The sequence below is a fragment of the Ursus americanus genome, chromosome 1 (genome assembly GCF_024610735.1).
Source record: "Ursus americanus isolate L20-20 chromosome 1, mUrsAme1.1.p, whole genome shotgun sequence".
NCBI lineage: Eukaryota > Metazoa > Chordata > Mammalia > Carnivora > Ursidae > Ursus > Ursus americanus.
The window spans coordinates 95,087,898-95,103,094 of record NC_142127.1 but is presented as its reverse complement, the minus strand read 5'-3'; the positions used below and the strand labels follow the sequence as shown (position 1 = coordinate 95,103,094).

At 40.1% G+C, this 15,197-nt stretch overlaps 1 protein-coding gene across 1 annotated transcript in view; it reads right to left on the bottom strand.

Annotated features, from left to right (window-relative positions):
• NYAP2 (neuronal tyrosine-phosphorylated phosphoinositide-3-kinase adaptor 2) overlaps nucleotides 1-15,197 on the bottom strand; it is a 144,838-nt gene that overhangs the window by 67,966 nt on the left and 61,675 nt on the right. The gene's annotated exons all lie outside the window — the stretch shown is intronic.

The following is a 15,197-nucleotide window of genomic DNA, read 5'->3' as shown; positions in this document are numbered from 1 at the left end:
AAATAGTTTTCTCGTTGGAAGAGGAGAACCTCGATGAATCTTGAGTCTTTTAGTAACTCTTGTGCTCAACTTCAAGGAAACCTCTTAAAGAGCATGTCAGACTCACTGTCTTTACTGTCTCATCTTGCATTCATTCTGCCACCCACTCTGAATTCATGAATTCAGCCCACCACTCTGCTAAAACTGCTTTTGCTAAGTTCACCTAGTGTCTCCTAGATGGCAAATTTAGAAAACATTTCTAAGACATTTGAAACTCTTTGATTACTCTCATTTATATCTTCCATTCTCTTGGCTTCAATAATGGCCCATCTTCCCAGGTTTTGTTCTACATCCAACACCATCTCCTTGCCATTCATGTGTTCTCCTCCTCCACGCATCCCTTACATGTCCCCAGGACGCTAGCTTAACCACCATTCTTCTCATTCTATATATACTCTTCCTGTGATTTTTCTTCCAGGATTGTTAGTGATTTCTAAATAGTTTACCACAAGCCTGGGTCATTATCTTGGGCTTAAGACTCATTTACCCAACTGCCTGCTGGGTGAGTCCCTCAGGATCCCCCATGGACAACACAAATTTAACATTTCAGACATTGGACTGACACCACTTCTTACTAAACCAATAGTTCCTCCTGTCCTGTCCAGCCAACCACCCAAGCTAGATGGTCGTATTTCCCTTTCTTTAACTGTTACTCCCCAAACCTATCAGCCAGCGGATTCTTCAGATTTTATTCGTGAACATCTTGCGTTTCCTTCTGCTGCACTTTGTATCATATCTACCTACCTCAGTAACTTTGGTCCTAACTCTAATCATTGCCCGTGAATTATTGCAGCTTGTCTCCTATTCTCTATCCTTGTCTCTCTATAGTATGAGCTCCCTATATTGCCAAAACGATCTGCTTAAAATGCAAATCTAACCAAGTGTATTTTTCAGTGAATGGGTGTAATAGCCATTCTGTTACACATATACAGAAGTGTTTAAAAACACACGTAGTGAAGATGGTTTATGAGTGATAACCACTTGTTACGTTCAAAACAGTGTTGTCTCAGGAAATAGATGTGATAGCCATTCTATTATGCACATAGAGAAGTGTTTAAAAACAAAAACAAACAAAAAATGCAAACCTGTTTATAATGTAGCCTTGACTAAAATCCTTCCAGAAGCCTCCTGTTACCCACAGAATTATGTTTAATCTCCTTATTATGACCCACAAGATTCACCACTATGTCGTTCTTCCCTTTCTTTCAGACTTCATCACTTCCCACCTGAACACTGTATTCAAGGAACACTACTGAATTGGCTGGACCTTCTTCCTCCCTACTCCACTTCCAACTCAAACAAAGCTGTTTTTATGCTACCATCTTCTACCTCATCTGCTTTGAATACCTTTGCATCTTGTCTTTGCTCTGGGAAGGCTCCTCAGTCCTGGTTACTCAATTTAAGTATCCTCTGAAGTCTCCTCCACCCATATCCCCACCCCGTGCTGGTATTTGCTCATCTCTGCTTTGATGTCTTATATCATCTTTCCATGTATCTGCTCTTTCCAAATGGCCATGAGTTCTTGGAAGCAGGGACAAAGTTTTGTTTTGCTTTGTGTTTTCCATTGGTGTCTTCAGCACCTTGCATACTGCTCAATAGGTATTTAATTTATTTACTTATTTAGTAGTTTTCTCAACTCCTCAGGCATCTTTCTGATGTGTGTAGGAAATACAATGTTCCTAATGGAATAAGAGAATGAAGCAAGTGTTATAAATGTATTAAAGTGACACAGAGCTAATAGTATTTTCAAAAATCTGATTATCCAACAATCACAAATTGTAAAATTCACCAGGTTGAAAGTTTCTTTCAAATGAGGAATCACTGGGAAAGACTGCAGTGAAAAAAATCACAGAAATGATTCAGAGAATCTGTATTTTGTTTTCTTTCTATTTAGGTTCAAATACTCATCAACTTGCAGGAGCGTGAGAATACAACTGTCCCACTTTGGTTCCCCATTACCTGAATCTGTGGGGCAGAGACAGAACAGGTTTGTAATGTAGTCAGAAGCCCTAGGTGAGGTCATCTGAGTGGCTCAGCTTTGCAGCCCTGGCATGGTCATGGGCCAGTAACCCACGTACGTCACTGAGCACTTGGGTTCTCCTCTCGAAGCCTCATTTTTTCTTAACTACAAAATAGAGATAACATTAGACAGATCTAACCTCTCCAATTTCATTGGAAGGATCTAATGATATTCCACATTTTAAAGTATTTTTAAAACTAAATAGTGCCACACATATAAAAGATACTATTAATTTAAATAAACTGTAGCCATTTGTCCTTTATGAATTTATTTAATCTTTCTACATCTGGACTAGATAAACACTGAGAGATTGAAAACATAAACGGAAAATTGCTAGGCCACATATAAAAATAGAACTCCAACCCATTATCTACAATAATGAACCCAGAAATCCAGTCTACTTTCCTTAAGTCAGACTTATAGGAAGTCAGACTACTATCTCTAACAACCAGTCCAGGCAGCCAAACAATAATATGTATAATAGTTGGCCCAAAACAGCCAGGATTTAATTAATAACTGACAGCTTCCCAAATTTTTGCCCCTGCTTCCGACATGGGACCACAAGAGAGAATCAAATATGCATCCCTATCCAATCACATAGGATGCCCTCCTGGTTGGCCTTGCTCGCAGCCTCCCCATGCCAACAGCCTCCATTTGGGGCAAATCTGACGTCTAGCGCTGTTTCCCACTAAGTTTTTCCCACAAAACTTTCTCACTCTTCTCCACAATTCTAAGTGATGGTGGCTAACTGCCTTGCTATAGCAAGCTCTGAATAAACAGCCTTTGCCTGTTCTCATTTGTTGGCTCTTCATTTCTATGCACACTGCTATAGTTCCTTCCAGCTCCAAGAAGCTATGCAGTTGTGTAAACACATGTCATGAATATTATTCTATGAGATAAAACTTAAACTAGGAGGGTAGTCTTATAATAACCTCAGAAAGATTCCTGGCCTTTCAATGGGCCTCGCATAAGGCTGAGTCTCAGTTACACTAAAATCAAATATAGGAAGTAAGAATATTTAAAAAGTGATCCATTCCTGCATAATAATTACAGCAAGACAATTTAACTAACACTTGCTTTTCAATGCCCTGAGTCAAATGGAATAAAACCAGTATCAGAAAAGAACATCGTAGACTATTTCCAAGCTGTTTATTCACAGTTTCAAGGAAAATGTAACTCTGGCTTCCAAATGTCACAGCCTCAAAGCCTAATGACCCATCTGTTTCACTTTACCTTCTCTTCCAGATTTCGAACAAAACATTAGATGCTTGCTTTTATTATCAACGTCTGTATTTTTTTCCACTACCAATCTTAAGCATTTACTATGTCTCCTTCCCTCCCCCCACCCTTTCTCTCTCTCTCTCTCACACACACACACAGAGGCACACAGTCTTCTACCACTGGAACTGAAACTAACCAAACTAAAAAAACACGTACACATAACCTTGGATTCAATGTCTTTCCTGTGGGTTTGGGTAACATTTTTTTTTTTAAAGATTTTATTTTACTTATGTGACAGAGACAGCCAGCGAGAGAGGGAACACAAGTAGGGGTAGTGGGAGAGGAAGAAGCAGGCTCCCAGCAGAGGAGCCTGATGTGGGACTCGATCCCAAAACGCGGGATCACGCCCTGAGCCAAAGGCAGACGCTTAATGACTGCGCCACCCAGGCGCCCCTTGGGTAACATTTTAAATATGAAAGGCTGAGGATCTGTGTCAAAGCACCTCCACCAACATCAGTTTCTTTGTTCTCATTCAAATTACTTGCCTATACATACTAAGGAAGTGTCACTTAGGTCTCAAACCTCAACTAAATAAAAGCCCAATGTAACATTGGAAACAAAAAGGAATCTTTTTTTTTTTCTTTCTTCCTTCTTTATTTTCAAGTCCCAGAGGGTAGGCTTCAGTGCATCTTGGCAGATACATTTAGAGAAACTTGAACAAAAGCGGAAGAAATCATGCTACTCGGACGTGTATGGATGTACCTTACGACGTCTGCCTCCCAGACAGAAGGCAAAGCTGAAAACCCTGGAGGAAAACCGTGAACGTACTAGTGAGCATGTTATTTGGGAATAAATGCAGTTTCCTACATAGATTCATGAGAACCTTCTTATAAAATGCATTTTCTAATTAAAATACTATGCAAATCTTCAAAATAGCTGTTGCAAATAAATGGAGAGCAGACAATCAGACTAAGAAATATATACAAGAAGACATATTGAAACCCCAAAGAAATCTATTCGGAGGAATCAGGAGGTATTTATCCCTATGCATATATCTCAATGTTTGCTTAAAGCCTGAAAAACAAAACTGATGTTAGTACCATAAACTTTCCTGAAGGAGGTAAATCTTAGGCACTGTGGTAAATTTCTAGGTGGGATCTTAGTTCTTTCAGATCTAAGTTCTTACAGCCTGAGGGTGTAGCAAAGGGCCAACTCTGTGGAAGGTGGTGGGTCATCCTCTACCCTGGAATGAAGGATCGAGTGTTGACTATTGATCTAAAATCTGATGTTCACATTGAAATCTGATCTTGAACTGAAATCTTGCTGTGAGAAATGTGTGTAGATTCCATTCCATTCATCTTTCAGACTGTGTACTTTGCATATTACCGGGTCTTAAACTTCTTGCAATGTTCAATCAAGTTAAAGGACAAGCAAGGATGAGACTAGGTGCAATCTTTTCATGACCAAAATATTCTCTCCAGGTTTCTAATCCTATCACACTTCACGCTTCTAATTCTGAAGTTCTTTCTCAGAATTTCCCCGCTTTATGCTATCCCTGGGTCTACACTTGTCTCTCTGGCTTCTACCTTATTCTTCTCCCTCTGCACACCCGCATGGGAGCCCTGGGCCACCTAGAAGGACTTGGCTTCCTAGGTCTGATGGCTTTTACCACCAGATCTGTCCCCCACCAGATGCTGAGGTTTCCCAGTTTCTACGACTCACTCTTCCTCATCAACATTTACTCTCTCAACAGAAATGGTACAGAGGAGTGGTGTGGCTCCGTGGCTCAGTCAGGTGGCTCAGTCGATTAGGCGTCAGACTCTTGATGTCTGCTCAGGTCATGATTTCAGGGTCATGGGTCAAGGCCACATTGGGCTCTATGCTCAGTACAGAGTTTGCTTGTCTCTCTTCCTCTGCTCCTCTCCCACTCTCCCTCTCTCTCTCTCTCTCTCAAATAAATAAATAAATAAATAAAATATTTTTTAAAAAGAGAAATGGTACAGAGGATTCTTTTAAGTCTCCAAAACCTAAAAATCCCTCTGAAGCTCTAGAGACAAAGAAAACACTATCGCACTGATGGACCTTTATATATGGCCATCTGGGGGACCACACACATTAAAACTGACCACATTATCCTCTTTCCAGACTTACTTCTTTTCTGGCTAGGAAGATCATGTAATTGTTGATTGATATGTCTAGTTACCCCGCCAGACTGTAACAGCTTCTTAAGACTAAAGACCATATCTTTCATGTTGGTCCTCAGTATCTAACAGAGTCCTCAGTGAGAACAGACAAGATGAATGAACGCATGCATGTTTCACCCAGGTCAGTTAGTTAATTAGCCTTCATTCCTGGATCTAACCCCATCATAGGCCATGACTCACAGCCTCTCCCTCCCTCCTCTCCACTCTCACCCAGCACACGGGCCATGCCATGAACCAATAACCCTCAATGACAAATGTAAGTTAGCTAAAATTATTTTTGTGAATCCATACATGTTTCTAATGGACTTGCTGACAGATCAGAAAACAAGTTATTTGCCCGGGAAAATGAGTATTATTTGGAAATACGACCAGTCACACCATTTTCCTGGAGGAACATAAGATCCTTTCTTTCTCTCTCTTCTTTCTTTCTCTCTTTCTTTTTTTCTTTCTTTCTTTTTCTTTCTCTTGATATGTAAGAATTAACTTGCTATATCATTTCATTGTTTGTAAGAACATCTAGATGATTCAGAGGATTTACACTAGGGGCTTTTATCTATGCAGTTCGTGACTGCAGTTATTCCTAAAATTACACCCTCTCACAAAGGGATTCCTTGGTTACAAAATATGGACTCGGTGCCTGGTGATAAACGGACCAAAGCTCATGTAGCTGATGAGCATTGGAGCTTCCTGTGGACAAAAAGAATGCTTCAGAATTGTCCCCTTATATTGGCCTAATCAGCAGGATCAATGTGCCTCCATTCTATTCCAACTGCTGAACAACGGAAATAATGAAAGGTGATCAAGGCAGATTAATTAGGCAGAAAAGACAGCACATTTGAAGTGCTGAAAGAGGCACTGAAGTAAATTGCATTATCAGATGGGTATTAGGTTCAATCATCAAATTTAAAGCTGAAAGAGACCTTAGAAATCACAGTTGCAACAGCTCATGAAAAGCAAGGTATGTGCATGTCATTACTCAGCTGGCCCTCATGCCTTTGGGAGGAGAGCTCCAGGGAGGGGGACTTCCCACCTCACAGGGAAGGTTTGGCTCCCTTCTGAACATATTTAATTGCTAGAAAGCGCTCATACAGAGCCCAAGTCGGCCTCTCTCCAAGCACCACCATTTGTTGGTTGTTGGTAGTCCTGTTTCTAGAGCAACTCAGAACTAGTCTATTTCTGTTTTAAAGCAGACACCCTTTATAATCCCGAGTGAGGCAGTCCGTCTCCCGCTGTTCATGTCTTCTTCCCAAAACAAATCTAGAACTCTCACCCTCCAGGGCCCCCTGGCCTGAACACTAATTTCATGTCCTAGTGTCTTTCAGAACTATGGTCTTTGGAGCTGATCAGAGCCAGACAGCCTGACACCGTTTTCCTACAAGTCCAAGTGAGCACCAGGGTCCTTTCCTACACTTCTGTTTTCCATCTCCCAAGTCTCCAGGGAAAGAGGGCCAGGGCTCCCATGTTTCCACAATAAAAGGGTACCAGAGAGCAGGGCCAATTTTTTATTTTTTATTATTGTTCCTCTCTCATGTGAACTCTTGTCGTTTGGGGTCAGTTCTGTCAATTCCAACATCTAAGGGATGTCACCTCTTCAAATATAAATAGAGAAAGAACAATAGCTCAGGCATCTGGAGATCACAGGGGTTTTAAATAAAATTGGGAAGAAAGTCCACATTTGTGTGAAGAAGGCACACAGAGTAAAACCTCTGTTTTAATAAGAGAGATGAGACACATTACTTCACAAAATAATAAAATAGATGAGGCACACTGAAGTAGGATGGAATACATAAATAATCCTAATCATTTTACAGGTGTAAAAACAACTCAGAGCCCTTGCGCATCTTGTCCAAGGTCACACAGATGGCAATTAGCAAAGACCTGAGAAAGAGACAGGTTTCCTGGCCACTGCCCAGCATGTATCTCTCACCGTAAGACACTGGAGCTCACATACTGACTTATATTCAGCAGCTCTTTTTTTTTTTTTTTTTTTCGTGGTTGCAAGGAATAACACTTATCATAGGGTGTGATAATAAATAGAATTTCAAACACCATGTTTGGTCTTTAAAAACTCTCAATTAAACATCCAGATGATTTAATTATTCGCCCCCCCCCCCCTTTTTTTCTATCAGGGTGGATAAGGATTGTCGAGATGCTGCCAAATTATCTCCGCTTAAAAAAACCCTTCACTGAAGTCATCAGGCATAGCTCAAATGTTGACATGTTTTAGTAACACTTTCTTGAAGAAATTCTAGTATCGCAGAGTAATGAGAGACAATTTAGTCAGAGAATGCAATCTATATTTTTGTCTGTTCTTGTAATGCAAAAGCCAAGAGGACCCACGGTCAAAGTCCAGGCAGATGCTGATCAAATCTGTTTGCTCTCTCTGGGCGTGTACTTAAACTATACTTCCCAGCATTCCTTGCAGTGAGGGAGAGCCACATGACTGAGGTCTGGCCATTAGAATGTGGGTGGATGTAATGTATGCCATCTCCAAGTCGGGTCATAAAACTTCCCACCAAATCCCTATCCTCTTGCATTCCCCTCCTGCTGGCTGGGAGTTTTTTGAGGTCCCAGGTGCTGGTGCTGGTAAAGCCACCACATGGAAACTTCCCAGTAACTGGGGGGAAAACGTCCTGTCTCCCACTGAACCCACTGATGGGTTATCACATGCCTGGGACATTTGTCGTGTCTTACGACATGAATAAAAGACACGTGGTGTTGTATAAACCCACGGAGGTTTTGCAGTTATTTGCTATGGCAATTGAACTACCCTAATGCAGATTTTAACTGACACTAGTTCTCATTTTCCTTCCCATAAAATATAGTTTAAATATAAAATCCTTGACTCTCTACTGAGAACAATATTTTTATTGGCATACTGACAGAAAAATGAGGGGCATAGAGATTAGTTAAATTGCCAAGTACAGTGTAAGAATTTGGCAGGCAATGCCTCTCTCTTTGCTCTAGTTCTAATAAAAATACTTTATAAAACTGACAAATACATTTTTATTGAGTATTTAATAAATATTTTAAACACGATGGCTTCAGTACGTACGAGCGGAATGCACATGTGGAAGAATCACTCAAATGATCATTCAAACAGCTTGTATATTTTCTTTATATACATGTGAATGAAGATAATGCCACCCCCATTTTTCCAGATAGTTTTTCTTTTTTTTTCTTTTTTTTTTAAAGATTTTATTTATTTATTCGACAGAGACAGAGACAGCCAGCGAGAGAGGGAACACAAGCAGGAGGAGTGGGAGAGGAAGAAGCAGGCTCATAGCGGAGGAGCCTGATGCGGGGCTCGATCCCATAACGCCAGGATCACGCCCTGAGCGGAAGGCAGACGCCCAACCGTTGTGCCACCCAGGCGCCCCATCCAAATAGTTTTTCATCCAAAATAGTAGCGAAAAACAAAATCTCTAAGAAATAACTTTAAAATAAGATCTTTAAAAAATATTCACAAACAGTGACTATTTACTTAACACAAAAAATAATTTTGATATAAATTAGATATGTTTGGGGATCATTTATAATAAAATATTTCTCAGAACCATTCTGGAGTGAGGTTAAAATGATGTGGACTCCATGCTCAGGTCAGTTCAATAAAACATCCTTCCTGAGCCTTAGTTTTCTCAAATAAAACTGTAGGTTGAAATAAATTATCTCTAAGTATCCTTATGAGTCTAAAATTGTATACCTCTGTAATGCCAAAGCTAGTACAAAAAGCAAAATAGTTCATGAAGATTCAACAGCATTTCTATTTCTGTTCCAAAATATACTTTACTTTATATTTCAGAATGTTTTACATTTGTCAAGGTGACTTTTTTGTAGTTTAATTTAATTCCCCTGCCAGTCAAATCACAGTGAACTCAAAAATAAATTAAGAAAGTGAGCTCTTAAAAAACATAAAGGAATCCTTTAGAATCACTAGCAATCCTAACATCCAACTTTTTTTCCCTGCCACATCATGGGTAGACTTGAAATAAATAGGAGTCCTGGTTTTAAAAAATACATAGATAATGCCCTCAGTGTTTTTCCCTGTTTCCTAGTTACTGCTGGAAGAGCAGAATGCCAGCTCTAAACAATGTCTTATACCAGCGGCAGCAGCACAGTGATCAAAGCTTCCGTGGACTCTGTGGCTATTATTCATCAGATGTTACACTACACTCTTTACAAACAATATTCCTTATCTTTGCCTCACCATTCCAGGCATGTCTAGTGATAACGCTCACTGTTCAGGAAACTCAGGGTCCTGCCGTGAATAAGTTCACCAAGGCCCATCGAGGGTGGGTAACTGGAGGAACCTGGATTTGAACTCAGGGCTCTCTGAACAAACAACCATACCAGTGAGGTTTTATTTAGTTTTCTTTTCTTCCATTGGGGTTCTTTTAAGGAGGATTATTTACCTTATTTTGAAAGGTAATCAAAAAATTTTTAAAGCCCACCTGTCTTTTTAAAAAATTTGAAGATTCCAGGTGCCCGGGTGGCTCAGTTGGTTAAACACCCGACTCTTAATTTCAGCTCAGGTCATGATCTTGGGATCTTGAGATCGAGCCCTGTGTCGGGCTTTGCGCTCAGCGCAGAGTCTGCTTGAGATGCTCTCTCTCCCTCTCCCTCTCCCTCTATTCTTCCTCCTGTTCTCTCTCTAAAATAAATATATAAAATCTTAAAAATAAGAATTTTAAAAAGTTGAAGATTATATAAAAGGAAAATTAATACAAGGAGATTTGGGAGAAATCAGTTGTCAGTCTACATAGCATAGATTATGCACAACTCAGCTCCTGAGACACTTCAACAGGCAAGTTATACAGAGGTCCGCAGTAGTTTTCAGAATGGATTAAATTCCCACAGCACACTGTGTAATCCGAAGCAGTTATTAAGTGATATTTATCAGTAACAGTGGAACAAGTCAGAAAGCAACATGCATTTTTTTAAGACTGCTTTTAACAGTTTACTCTGACATACTTTTTTGGATTGCTTTGATTAAAAAAGGTAAGTGAAGAAAAAAATACTTTTTTGCCTATTATGTTCAATCAATAGCAAGATGCATATGTCTTGCTCCATATGTATACACATTTTACATGCCAGGCACTGTGGCAGTGAGAGACTAAGGCGGTGAACTAAAACACCATGACCTCTAGCTGCATGGGGTTCCTTCCCTAAGAGAGAGAAAAAAACAGTTTACATGAACTAATATGGTATTACAGCTCTTATAAGAGCAATAAGAAGAGATGGTAGACAATGAAAGGATAATAGATGATTTTTCCTAGTTGAGAGGTCAAGAAATCTTGATTAAATAGTGATTCAAAGAATGGCATGGGGAGAGGGAGGAGGGTTAGTTGAGTTTTGGAGCCAGTGGAAACTAATTGGCTTTTTTTTTTTTAGGTTTTATTTATTTATTTGAGAGAGAGAGCGAGCATAAGCAGGGGGAGGGGGCAGAGGGAGAAACAGACTCTCCGCTGAGCAGGGAGCCCAATGTGGAACTCGATCCCAGGACCCGAGGATAATGACCTGACCTGAAGGCAGATGCTCAACTGACTGAGCCACCCAGGTGCCCCATGTTTTCCATTTTATTTTATTATTACTTTTTTAGAGATTTATTTATTTGTTTTGAGAGAGAAAGTGCGTGTGCGAGCACATGAGCATAGAGGGGGCAGAGGGTGAGAAAGAATCTCAGGCAGACTCCCCGCTTAACATGGAGCCCGACACAGGGCTTGATCTCATGACCCAAGCCAAAATCATGAGTTGGACGCTTAACTGACTGAGTCACCCAGGCACCCCTATTTTTTTTTTAATTTAAATTCTAGTTAGTTGACATATGGTTCAATATTTGTTTCAAGAGTAGAGTTCAGTGGTTCATCATTTACTATAACACCCAGAGCTCATCATAACAAGTGCCCTCCTTAATCCCCACCCCCCTTCTAGCCCACCCCCACCTCCATCCAACAACCCTCAGTTTGCTCTCCACACTTAAGAGTCTTTCATGATTTGTTTCACTCTCTCTCTCTTTTTTCCCCTCCTGAATGTTCATCCATTTTGTTTCTTAAATTCCACATATGAGTGAAATCATATGGTACTTGTCTTTCTCTCATTGACTTATTTTGTTTAGCAGAACACACTCTAGGTCCATTCACATCATTGCAAATGGCAAGATTTTATTCTTTTTTTTTTTTTAGATTTTATTTATTGTTTTGACAGACAGACTGCCAGTGAGAGAGGGAACACAAGCAGGGGGAGTGAGAGGGAGAAGCAGGCTTCCCAATGAGCAGGGAGCCTGACTCAGGGCTCCATCCCAGGACACTGGGATCATAACCTGAGCCGAAGGCAGATGCTTAACGACTGAGCCACCCAGGCACCCCTAGATTTCATACTTTTTGATGGTTGAGTAGTATTCCAGTGTGTGTGTGTGTGTGTGTGTGTGTGTGTGCAGCATCTTCTTCACTCAATCATCGGTCGATGGACATTTGGGCTCTTTCCATTGTTGACAATGCTGCTAGAAACATTGGGGTGCACGTACTCCTTTCAATGTGTATTTTTGTATCCTTTGGGTAAATACCTAGTAGTGCAATTGCTGGATCATAGGATAGTTCCATTTTTAGCTTTTTTGAGGAACTGCCATACTGTTCTCCAGAGTGGCTGCATCATAATTGTCGAACACACATGGCTCTTTCCTTGGTACTGTCCTCTCAAAAGCTGATCTTGCCTAACAACGAACTTCCAGCTTGACAAAAAGCACAAGCAAAACCAATACTTTACAAAGAATGGTGGAGAGGAACAATGATTCAGGTTTCATAATAAGTTCAGCCTATCTGGAAGAAAGCCTTTATATTAGGAAAGAATGGGACCTAAATTTACATAGAAAAGAAGAAACAAATTAAGGAGGGTTTTGAGTGACAAGCTAGAGTTTGTATTTTTGAGGAGCAGGGTATGTGATGCCCTCAGCATTAAAGGAAGATTCTTGGGGTGCCTGGGTGGCTCAGTCATTAAGCATCTGCCTTCGGCTCAGGTTATGATCCCAGTGTCCCAAGATGGAGCCCCGAGTCGGGCTCCCTGCTCATTGGGAAGCCTGCTTCTCCCTCTCCCACTCCCCCTGCTTATGTTCCCTCTTTCGCTGTCTCGCTCTCTGTCAAACAAATAAATAAAATCTTATAAAGGAAGGAAGGAAGGAAGGAAGGAAGGAAGGAAGGAAGGAAGGAAGGAAGGAAGGAAGGAAGAAAGGAAGATTCTCCCAGGGGAAGTATGCAAGAAGGACCAAGAGGAAGATGTGTGAGGAGTTATCCCAGGTCAGCATTCATTATCAGCACCATCTTATCTCTGGGCACATGAAATCCTCAGAACTTAAATATCACCATCTTAATATTATGATGCCATCAGCTTCTTAAACATTCTTTTCAGTGGGGTGTACAGACATAGATGCAAAGATGCAGAAATAGAAAATATTTTGTAGTGTATCTTTTTATAAACAATTTTTAGTGTTTGCATTTAATGTAGATAAACTGGTGACAATTTACTAGATGAAGATTACTGTGAACTTCAAAAATCCATCATATGTTTAATGACAAGAAAACCATTTTTTACCACCTCATTGTCTGGTCTTAATCTGATGTCAAAATTTAGAGAGAAAAATACCAGGCAAGGTTATACTGAGAACTCATTAAATAACTACCCTGAACTCAGAGTCAATTCTCTGCATATTAAAAATGGAACATAATTATGGAAACTGTCCTTATTGTTCAACAATTCCTTTTTGACTTCAGAATAGTGCATAAAAATGCAAATGTCTCCTTATAATTTACCACATGAAATATTTATGCCCACAGCTCCTGGCAGCCCCTAATAATGCCAATGGTGGGCTTTTAGTTTTTCCTTCCCATTTAAGACCTGACATTCTAAAGCTTATCTCTCTCTCTCTACATCTGATATATATCATAGAGAAACTACTGATAAGAATCTCTTAGAGGGACAAATAGCATTCTAAAAACTAGGCAAAGAGAGTTTTAGGGTTATAAAATTTTTATAACCTGGATCAGGCACACATTTTGACTTAGGATGTTTTAAGATACCTACGTCTTTTGACAAATTCCAATCATGTGCCAACAGTTAGAGGAGACCTGACACTAGACATTCTTAAGTAGGACACAAGGCAGCAAATTAACATAAAGCTAACAATCTAAAAAAGAATCTTCTTGAAGAAAGGAGGCCACAGGGACTCAAACATATGCGATTTTTACATTTTCCTTCTTCCTTCTGTCCCAGTCACAGCAATGCTGAATAGAGACTGTCATGGTACAAAGATCTCTGGATTTAATTTGGGGGGGAACTTGACCCTGGTAATGGTTCTGCCATCATCTAGGTGACATAGGGCACGTTTTCTTTCTGTGTTTCTGTGTACACATCTATCAAATAAGGGATTTAGACCAGAGCATCCTTAAGATGTTTTCTCGATCTGAAATTCTATGGGAAAACATTAAAAAGAGGGGGACAAAACTTGAAAGCATATGCTTGTTTTCTTCAGTTTAAAGGGAAATGGGGTTTATGTGCACCTAAATACCTTACAGAAATGGTATTTGATGAAAGCGTCACCTCCTGAAACCCAATGTACTTAAGATTACAACTTTGGCCTGTTTTAAGGAGGTTTTCAAAGTAATTAATGATACCTTACCATTGGACAAAAGAGGGGTGGTTTTTCATACAAGACATCCTTAGGTCTTGCCAATAGCATGAGAAATTAACACAGCCAAAATGCAGAAGAAACGACGCCAAACCCAAGGAGAAGTAACAATACTATGAAGAGAATTAAAAAACAAAACAAAACATGGCCATAACTGAGTTGCCCTTTTATAAGATACTCAAGAGGATTTGCCTTTTTGAGCAGAATCACCGCTTACTAAGACCACTGGGAGAAAGCAGACCAATTATCTATCGAATGTAAGGGATCCAAATTAACTTCTTCTATGGGGAAAAAAATGTGGAATTGTACCGATGACTCTACAGCATTTCTGTTTTCAACTATTTTCTTAAGCAGTAAAGTCAGAATAACCTTTTGAACAACAGCAGAGAAAGAGAATCACTGGAAAGATCAAAACAATATTCCACTCCTAGACATTTTATAGATTGGGAAGACTTTGGTATAATGTAGGACACTTTTATGTATCCTCAAGACTGAGTTAATATGCACAGGAAATTACTATAAGGCATTTGGGATCAAAATTGATGTTCCTGTTGCATGGGGTTATTGCCACAGTTTTATAGAAACGGCTGAGATGCTGTTGGAAGATATAAAATTGGTGCTAATAATGCGGAGCATGGATTCATACAGCAATTCAGAAACCAAGTACAGCAGGTTCATACCTGTGAATGCCAAGATCTGGGAAGTCCCAACGCCAACATGGTACGGCGTAAACACAGGTGTCTTGGGGTTATGAGACCCTGGGTGCCAGTTCAGATTAGCCCCTAGTGAATTGGGAGGCCTTGGGCAAATCGCCTTCCCCTTCTAAACCTTCAATTTGCTTATCTCTAAATGAGGCATCTGGACTCAAGATTCTTCAAGGTTAGGATTCAACTGATGAGTACCAGAATACATTCTGTATTAGAGATTCCCAGCCCTAACGGCATATTAGAAACTTTTGGGGAGCCTTCAAAAAATATCTATGCCTGGCCACAATTAGATTACATTGCTAAGGCGGTGGCCTTGACACGGGTAAATT